Source organism: Stegodyphus dumicola, chromosome 1 (genome assembly GCF_044657685.1).
Source record: "Stegodyphus dumicola isolate Sdum_Otavi_A_Nest chromosome 1, ASM4465768v1".
In the NCBI taxonomy this organism is placed as follows: Eukaryota; Metazoa; Arthropoda; class Arachnida; order Araneae; family Eresidae; genus Stegodyphus; species Stegodyphus dumicola.
In genome coordinates, this window is record NC_140768.1 from 65,779,988 (window position 1) to 65,790,979 (window position 10,992).

Below are 10,992 nucleotides of genomic sequence, written 5' to 3' on the forward strand. Positions count from 1 at the left end.
GTAACAAGGGACTTGTAATATTGCCAACAAGCTTGATCCTTTGCCAATGAAGTATTCAAGCATATTCTTTAGATTTGCTGATTTAGGTCATTCGGGTTATTTATTGCGATTGTCAGCTGTTTGACCTTGAAAAAAATGTATTATTTAGACAGAATTTTAATTACCACCTCACTTGGTAAATAAAAAAAAGCGGACTTAAAACTAATACCGCCTACGGCATATGTTTTGGATCCATGATCGTTAGTTGAGATCAAAGATCAAGGGCTTTCATTTTAAATTAATGGTACTAGGAAGGAGAAGTTCGAAGGTTGATTCACTAGATTTAAAAGGAGATTAATGACTATATGTCTAGCTTAAAGCCTAAGTAGAAAATCAGAAAAGGCAGATTAATTTTTTTAACATGAAATTAGTTTGTTTTAAAATTACGTTAACATATTTGAATGCGATTTTGCGACGATAGAATTAATTAAAATCTATTATTTGCTTTTTGCACTTTGATAAAGATTTCTCAATATATAAAATAGAAATATTAAACCTTCCAAATTTTCAGGAAAATTTCTGCGTTTCATACGTCTTCGAAACAGACGCGAAGAAAGAGACATTTATTTCATTATTGATTGTTTAAGTTTTATCCGGGAGTATTCCGCTATATCTTTTCCCGTACTTCAGAAAAACACTTTAGTATGTCTTCATGCACCTGAGAATCAAGCATTCGCCCAAAAAACCTTGGGTTACATGATATTTCTGAATTATGAGTAGAACACTTTGCACTACATGAGTGTTAAAACTTTGGTGTGTGAGGTGTTAATAAAATTTATACCGGTTACAACGTACATAAGCAAACAAAACAGGTTTTTGTTGCATTTGAGGTCTAGAAAACGTGTTATTATTCCTGAAACAAGAATAGCTAACATTTTGTACTTTGGCTGCAAATCTGGAGACTAGGATAGACATTGGGCTCCTCACATATGCTGCACCACTTCTTCCTCTACATTTCATGAATGGACATGTCAGATAGGCCGCCATATGAAATTTCGCGTGCCTATGGTGAGGCGAAAACCTGCTGATGGTTATATTAAACAAACCTATCGTTAAAAAGAGAGACTAAATTTCAGATTGCTGGTTCTGTTTATCCCCTTTGTGCAAGGCATATGACAAAAGAAAAAAAGCACTTTTTTATATACATGGATTCTCGTCCGATTCTTCATGGCTGCCTGGAGAATTCTCGTCTGCTCCTAGCACATCTCGTTCCTCTCGTACGCCCGATTCTTCCTGGTTGCGGCGTGGAGACACTTAAAATACTGATGAGTTGGAAGTCCTATCGTGATTTATATTACTAGACGATGAGGCGCTGGAGACTATTGGATTCATACACGATCGAATTGGGGACGGAGATGCGGGATAAATGCGGTAAGACTACATCTGTAAAACCAACTGGAAAAGTTCCCTGCCACGTCTTCTTCCTTCTGTTCTGTCCATTGAATTTTTTACTTCATATCAAATTTAGGTTGATAAAGAACTTCGTGGAAGCATTGCGGGAAGATCGTAAGGCACCTGCACACGTATGCAGCAACTCTCCATGCTTAGTGATGGATAACAAAAAAAGGCTGCCGGACCTCAGATGCGTGGTCTGTTACGAGATTCTGAGTTTGAACAGCAACTTAGTGATGACGAAAAGCAGCATGAACTACGTTTACTGTTATGAAAGGTCTGGCTGTAAAATGTCTCTGAAAATACGTGTAATCTATTCACATTTGAACTTTCTTACGAAATTGAGGTTACTGGGAAAGCTTTCATCGGAAAACTGCAGCGATGGAAGAAAGATACAAAGGAAAGTCAAGTGCAGGGATATTCACCGATTTCTTGTTGAAACGTAAGGATGGATGGTGTACACATTAGCTACACATGACAAACTAGAAGCCCATACATTTTCAAGACCTTAAGCACGTACACTGTTTTATTCAAACGTTCTTTAGTGTTTCGCTATGGTCTACTGCTTTTTCCTGTGCAAACGAATTGCTTTAGTAAGGAAAATGTCATTTTTAAAATTTTGTCTTAGCTTCTATACAAAAATTACCTTAGAAAATAAAAAGCGTTAGCGTTCAGAAGTGAAATTTAGTAAGGAAAAGATTATTTCATTTTTTTATTATTACTAAGCGTTAATCTGAAACTACAAGCAGAACTGTGGGTGTTAAAACATAAAAGAAAATAACAAAACAAATATGAAAAAGGGAGAATTTGTAGAATAATGTTTTCAGTGTACTGCAGTGCACTTTGTTAAATTTATGCTAAATGTTTCTTATGAATGTATACTACTATATTATTTTGTTGTCAGTTTCTTCTAAACATTGCTTCATACATACTACTCTAATCTTTTTGTAATTTGATTTAAACTGTACTGCACATTATACAAGTACAGTAACTTTAAAATTATTTCAAATATACAAAAGAATAAAATAAGGTATCTGCAAAATACGCGAACATTTTATAGAAAGATCTAAAACATATGCGATTTTAAAATAATGTAGGAAATTGGAGAATTAATTCATCGAGTGAAATGTCGAGACAATACAGCTTTTATTACCTCCCATAAGCTAACTGAGACTCTTGGATTGCTTATCTAGTTCCTTCGAAAATAATTTAATATATGCGTCATGGACTTTCTATATCAGTCATTTCTAAAAAAAATTTTTGTGTGTATGATTTAATTGCTTTGGAAATGGAAAAGAAGAAATAAATGTCATTTTGATTATTTAGTCTATGGATCTGTTTATTTAGTCTATTTGCTCTATAAAATCTGTATTTTATAGGTTTTATAGCGGACAGTAACTAAATAAATTAATGTAAAGTATGGAATTCGTTTCGAGTTTGTTGTAACGTTATAACGAGGAACTTCACGTGAATCATTTAACTGCTGCAGTCAAACGCTAAACCTAACTCAGTATCGTAAGGCTAAGACAGATGTTGAATCTTACCGAACACCATTTTTGCATGAATCACTTGCCCCCTTCAGCAGCTGGTTAAATGAGTATAGTGAATACTTGAATTGGTGGGTTTAAGGGGCCAAAATAGCGCACATTCGCAAATCCTCATATAATTTCTGCCTTTTACGTATTAATATCTAATTATTAACCACATTCTTGGTTCGAACATAAACAGTAACTGAACTTGAATTCTTTTGAAAGGAGGATAAGTTATATGCTGCACTGTGACTATAAACTAAACTACACTGGTGTGCAAAAATTAAGGACGAGACGGTTTTTTTCAATCTAACTTTGTACAAAAGCTTTCCAAATCAACACATTTAATACCGTAAGATCCCCAATACGTAAGGACATGAGTAATGTAAGCAACACTTACTAAAAGAGAAATCAGATGGATAAAAATAAGCTTTCTTGAAAAAGTAGCATGGAGCTCAATGCGACTGAAGGCCGAAACATCCCTGTGATGGGTGTCCAGCAAGAAACATCCGGTCTTTAATAGGGGATATGATCTCCCCTAACTGCTAGGTAGGTTTCACAGCGTCTGCCCATGCTGAGAATGAGGGTGCCAATGAGTTGTTGAGGCATTGCTGCCCATTCGTCTTGCAGCGCCAATCGAAGCTCCGGAATCGTTACTGGTGGTAAGGTACGAGTTGCAAAGCGTCTGCCTAGAAAATCCCATACGTGCTCGATAGGATTGAGATCCGGAGATCGTGCTGGCCAATCCATACGTTCAATATCCTCACTCTCTAGGAGCTGTTCGGCAGCTACTGTGCGATGACATGGTGCATTGTCGTCCATGAAAAAGAACTGCGGATCCATAGCGCCTCTAAAAAGATGCACATATGGAAGAAGAATCTCGTTACAATAACGGGTCCCGTTGACTCAACCTGCGTCGAAGATGTGAAGGTCTGTACGACCACCAAGCATGATGCCTCCTCAAACGAGAACACCGCCACCTCCATACTTGTCCCTTTCAATGATGTTCGAGGGATGATTGCGGCTTACCCGCTCTCTCCAGATGAGTATGCGATGAGAATCGCTACTCAGACTGAATCTGCTCTCATTGTAAAGAGTACTCGTCTCCATTCATTGTCTCTCTAATTCCGGTATTCCCGGCACCACAGAGAACGCCTTCTCCGATGGGCAGGCGTTAGAGGTACACACCGTACAGGGCGTCGTGCAAACAGACCACCACCGTGCAGTCTTCTGGCCACGGTAAAACGCGATATCGGTCGTCCAGTCGCCTGTGTCGTGTGTCTAGCCATTTCTCCCGCTGTCTGCCGCCTGTTTCTTCTGGCCTGTAAGGCAATATACCGGTCATCTGCGGGTGTGGTTCCTCGTGGACGACCACTACTAAACCCCCGGATAGCTGTTCCTGTAGTTTGAAATTGTCTCCAAAGTCGTGAAACGATGCTGTGAGCAATTCCGAACTCTGCAGCTACACTTGTCACACTGCGGCCTTCCTCCAACTTCCCAATGATTCGACCTCGGGTAAAAGCATCCAGATGTCGTCTAACAGATTGATTATTCGCCATTTCTCGCTGAGGCACAACTCGGTGTGATTTTAACTGCTATACGGCGTGCAATCTCTTTGCCAGAAATACTGATCTTACACCGACAATTTGCTTTATACTACTCAAACACTCCCCCATTACGTCTACCTGCATATCTGCGCATGTGCTACCGTACATCACCTTACTTAATCTCCTGATTGGTCTTTCTGTCCGCTCTGCCTCTTCGTTCAGCTGATATGCTAATTTTTCGACTTCGTCCTTAATTTTTGCACACCAGTGTATAGTAGAGAAACTTTTAAGAGAGTAAATTATGAAGAATAATAACTATATCAATAGCACTGTACGGAATTCATCCGTATCATACGTTTAGGTTGTCTATTTAAAAGATTAATTGATAGTCTACTAGTTTCTGCATCAATATCATCTTACAGAACAATGCACATGGTCATACTTATTCCTAATATTAAAAAACAAAAATGAAAAGGTCGTAGGAAAAATCATTTTACAGGCCCAAAGATTCATGTATTGATAGCAAAATAGTGGAATAGCGGAAATATGATTATCAAAGAAGAATAGGTGCAATCGATGCAGTTGTTTCCCGATAACATCACTTGTTAACAGATGAATCATTAAAATCTTCATAAACGTTTTGTAGACTGTACTATAACATTCATATTCAACAAACAATCCTGCTAACGTTGTGACCCGAAAATTGCTATAGTGCATATTAAACAATTCATTTTTTAATGCATGTATCTTTTCTTCATCTTAATTAGAAGAATTTGTATGGACTTTGAACCTGACCTCATCACAATAGTAACAAAGGAATATGACTACGAAGTTCATTAAACAGCATATAAGGACACTAAATTAATTAATTTTATATACGTGTGATTTATGCTTTAAGTCTTCCTGTAAGATGAAATACAACATATATTTGTGTAGAAATTTAGTGGACGCATCTGTGATTTTCTTCTAAATGAAAAGAAAAGTATATTATTGAGTTAATGTTTCAGCATAGATTAAAGTCTTTTTCAAAGTACTTCAGTTAAAGCCTTTTTAAAAAGCACAACAGAAACTGCACCAACTGGGAAATATACAGTAAAGCGTTCAGCTATAATCTTCATATTTTACATATAATAATCATAATATCTTGTAGCAAATATAAAAATTTATTTATTCACTTTATAAACAAATTTAAGTTCTTTTCGAATGCTATTCTCACAGTTCGCCGAAAGAAAACTGTGATAGATGTAACCTATGCATATAATTGGTGCCGAATTATACGAAGAACATTTCGGCAATTAAGTAATCGAAGGTCGACTTCTTGTCAGATGAAGGAATTTATAGCTTTTAAAAATATCGTGCAAATGGAAAATAAGACGAATGTAGTTTTATACAGACTTCAATTCATCCTTTTGCTCTTTCTTCCATTATAGTCAAATCACGAAACTTTTTTTTTTTTTTTCTGTCAGAACAGTCAGAATATTTCAAATTAGAGATTGTTGCGAAATGAATTTTGAGTACCACGAATAAGACAGAAAACATTATTACAACTTTTCTTTGCGAAACAAATAATTTAACACAGACAATGAACTCGGATTTTAACGAGTTTCCCGCCACCGCAAAGACTTCGCGTTGGCGTATTTAATCATATTTTGTCAAACGATTTCGGCATTTGAAAGAAAGAACCAGAACTATCACGCTACCAGATTAGAACCACCATTTACTTCCAGTTCTGTTGCAAAATGTCAGCTACAGAATGTCACCAAATCATGCGTACAGCTTTAGGTACTAATGTTGTATCGTATGATACTGTGAAGGTTTGGTACCAAAAGTTCAAAAAAGAGTATTATGACTTGCAAGAAGCAGTGCTCTCTAGCCTGCATATGATGCCCACCTGCGAGAACTGTGGAAGAAGATCAGTATGCAGCCACTTGAGAGCTTGCTAAGGAGTTAAACGTTAGTGCCATTTCCATTAGGCGCGCATTGCATAAACTTGACTTACAAGTTTAATCGCTGGGTGCTGGATGAGCTAACTGAAGCAGATAAGGACAGACGTGTTCGGGCCTGCACTAATCTGCTCGAATATCAACGCAAGGACAAACTTCTGAACCTCGTCACTTGTGATGAAATGTACTGCAACAACACAAGCCAAAAAGGGGGGTTGGTCTGCCCCCGCTGAGCCTGTCGGCAGCATAACACAGCGCAATTTGACTAACAAAAAGGTCATGCTTTGTATCTGGTGGAATTGCGTGGTATTATCTACAAAGAGTATCTGGAAAGGATAACATCGTGGACAGTAAGGTGTACAGCGAGATGTTAGTCCGTGTTGACGCTGCTGTCAAGGAAAATCATCGAACTCAGGTGCAGCGCAAAAATATAATGTTCCATCAAGATAATGCAAGACCACATGTGTCTGTATTCATCGGCTGCACTTTGTACGGACTCGAGTGGGATCTTTTGCCACGCCCACCTTATAGACGAGACATTGCTCTTTCGAGCTTTTACGTTTTTTTTTTTTTTTTTTTTTTTTTTTCACCTGCAGCTACATCTTGCTAGTGCCATTATCCATTCTACACAGTATATCCGAAACGACGTGGATCTGTTTTTGGAGTCTCAGCCACCAAGTTTCTAGGCCGAAGGCTTTGAAAATCTACCTAAACGTTGGCAGAAAATCATAGATTTGGGTGGTGATTACGACTCGCACTAAGGCACTGCTTTCCTGTCTTTTTTTTTTCTAACTTTACTGATAATGTTTTTTGGTGGATAACATTCGTTTAAAACCAGATATTAATTGCTTGTCTTATGTGTTTCTGTAATAACAGAAGCAATTTTTAATTGCAAAGTAATTATTTATTAACATATGCATTAAAGACAAGCATATGTAGTTGTAGAGATTTTTAACTAAATAGGAGATAAGTAGGGATAAGAAATGCATTCTTATATGTTTAAAATTTAACAACTACAATTGATATATCTGTTCTTAAATAAGAGAGGGAAAGCAATATCTTAGATATCTATTTATGTCCTGGGTAGTTACAATTTCCTGTGTTCGGCGGGTATTGTTATGGGGTTATTGCTTTTGATTTATTAATAATATAATTAATAGAGTGTATTAACGTATCTATGTTTTATAATAATAATGAATTTGTAATTAATGCCGCAAAAGATTTATTTTATATCAATATAACTTAGAAAACCTTGACTTTAATGTTAAATACCCCCTTTCTCTTAAATATATATATTTTTAAAAATTCATTCATACTCGAAACACCACCCTTAATATGTATGGGAAAGATTGTTTTTATTTCCCCATTGTTTCGCAAATATAATACTATAAATTTCAACTTCGAAATAATGTAAAAAGTCGAAACAAGCTTGCCTAAATAATCCTTTTCTCTATGATTTATTGCTCATATACAGGCATTAATAAAAATAATCTAGTAATTTGCATATAATATTATTAATGAAGCGTTTATTGGATTTTGATGTTATAGTATGATTTTATACTAAATTAAATCGTTTCATAACATAAAAATTCATTTTCTAATGACCACCTTATATATTTATTCTCCATATTCACCACCTATTCAAAAGCAGTAAACTTTATTCCCAGTGAATGTGGCAGCTTTTCATAATCTGGCGGGGAGCCAGAACTTCACCAATTATTTTATGGTTCCCACCGCATTAACTGTACAACTCCGTTCCGCAGAGAAAACCCCGGTGGACTGACGCGAAGGTCACCCACCTCACTTCTTTTTATCACCACGTATTTCTGAACGATTTTCAGTCTATAGTATTTTACCTGCTCTCTTGCCGCTTAGACACTGTGGTGATTCACGCTTTGAAAATGGATTTTGAATCAGTTGAGATTCGTGCACTAACCTAGCGCTTCGCATTAGAGAGTAAAGAACATCCATGTTACAAAAATATACTTTTGTTTACACAGCGAAAGCACGCAGCAACATGCTTGACGAAAGCTCCTTCTCCTATAACATACTCTTTTCTACACTTGGGTAGCGCATGCGCACTAACAATTACCAAGGAGCTTGGCAGATACTGCCATCTGTTGGATAAACTATTTGCTACAGACACTGTGTACTTACAAACATACAAGCTTTCTCTGAGATTCGAAACAGGCTCAACAAAATCGCAGGTATAATTGCTAATTTCTATATCACTTAGAGCTAGAAAGAATATAGCAAGAGAGGACAGGGACAAGTGGGCAGGACACCAGAACTTCATTAGTGGGGTATTGCATGCATAATTCAGCAATCATAGCCAGCTGAATATTTTTTCACGCTTCACAAAACTGTAATAATTAAGAAGCTTATAAGGTATTTCTCCCGCCTTCCTAGCGTGCGTTCGTCGTGTAGTGGTTCTGCACGCTGGGCCGGTATTTCAGAGCTTCATTTTGATTGGTTGTTTAAACTTCAATAAAATATATTAGTGTAAAATAGTTTCAGTAATATTCGTATTCCAGAATGAGGTAAATATAAAACCACTGAATTGTTATTGTCATTTACTATACAAAAACTTGTAAAAAAGTCTAATTTTTCAGAATACTATCCCGATTTCGATGTTGCATATTATTAAGAATGATAAACTAATACTGTCTACCCTGGTTGCAAAGGAAATGCAAACATGTAATTATTTAAATCTTTTCTCCTTTCTGTCCTTTCTGTATTAAAATCCAGAAGAGTGTTTCGGAAGATTAATATCGAAATCTTGTAACAGTTAAAAATTATCCTTGTATAAAATGCATTCATGCCGATAGAACCATATAGTGCTACTAAGCGTTAAATTTTAGTAATGTTAAAAATTATATCTGGGAAGAGCTGACATTTAAACTGGCAAATGTTAAAATAAAAAAAATATTTTAGTGATAATTCCTTTTAAAGTCTGTTTTGTGTCTGATTCTTGGAAGTCATTTTGGTAATTCTCTAGGAAATGTTTTGTTGCATTATCAAATTTCCCATTCTTAAAAGGTAAACGTCTAATCACATAACTGTATTTGCATCATAAAATGTGATTTACTTTCATGAATGTGTTTGTGATACGGTATTCATTACTTGTAATATTAATTCATTATTTTCAGAAACTTTATTTTGTTTTCTAAATTATTAAAACAGCCTACTAAAACTATCTATTTTTGTAGCAAAATTTACTTGCGGTGACGTCACGAGTTCATAATAAAACCGTATTTGTCAATAGAAACTATCCCAACCAGGAAAATGGCATGGACACTTGTCAAGTGACTGTAAAAAAGCCGGGATAATGTGCGCCGATAGAGACTGGATACCCATGAATTCTTCCTTTTCGAACCAGGCGAGATGGGTCTGTGCGCTATAGATTCTTTCATGGTACGTTTTGCAATTGGAGAAAGACTTCCAGTATTGTGCGTAACACATAACACAGAACAACACTCTCAAGTTATTTTTTAGTAAATTACGATTTCTTCTAATCAGTCTTGTCTAAAGACCTAAGGTTATCTTCTCCACCATCTAAAATTTTTTAAAGAATAGCTATAAAATTTCCTTCTTCTAAATCATTAACGCAGTGAAAAAATTTCATCAAAATACATTTTTATGTCATTTTCAGCTGATCAAAATAGAATAAAATGCTTTTACGGAATTCAAGGTTTAAAGAGATGTTGCAAGTAGATTTCATATAACATTCAAAATTGTATGCATGAAATTTTTATACTTGGAAATCTAATTTTGCTTTACGACGATTTACATGCAATTACATTTACATACGCGAAAAGCACTGAAAAAGCTATCATATCAATACACGCCTTTTTACAGCAGGTGGTTTGTATAAAGATTAATGCAGATCCCAGTTTTGGATATAATAGCTTAACATTTTTCACAACACATTTCTGTAAATATTCTTAAATGTATGAAATTTCCAAGTTACACAAGTCAGAAAATAGTTTAAAGTCTAGTCAGCAAACAGGAAAAAATAATAATATTTTTAAAATTAACCTTTTTTTTCACAGCATACTGTTCTTTCGAAATAAATATTTACAGTAAGAATAAAGGTCTTCATCTTTAAACATAAAACTATGAATCGACAGGATCATTTTAATATTATAGTTTTTGCCGAAGATGAAACCATTTGCGAAGCAGTCGTGGTGGGACAGAGATAGCAGATAGATGAAAGTTGGTACATTGTAGATAGTAATAGGAGAAAAAATTCACAATTAGATTGTGCAATCATTATGGTTAAAACATCATTTTTATTTCTGGAACACGAATTTATAGCACATATCTACACATTATTTAAATACTGACTGAAATCGTAAGTACCTTAACCTGTAAAATCAGAGTGATTTCAGATATTTAAAAAAGATGTTTGGAATTAGTCCTTACTTTGAAAGTAATCGACGTAATAAATAAACTTATTAATTAATTTTGATTTAAATAAATTGTGGCATCTCAATGTTTCCGGTCCTTTTGTTTGCAAACTTTAAGATATATATGTATTTA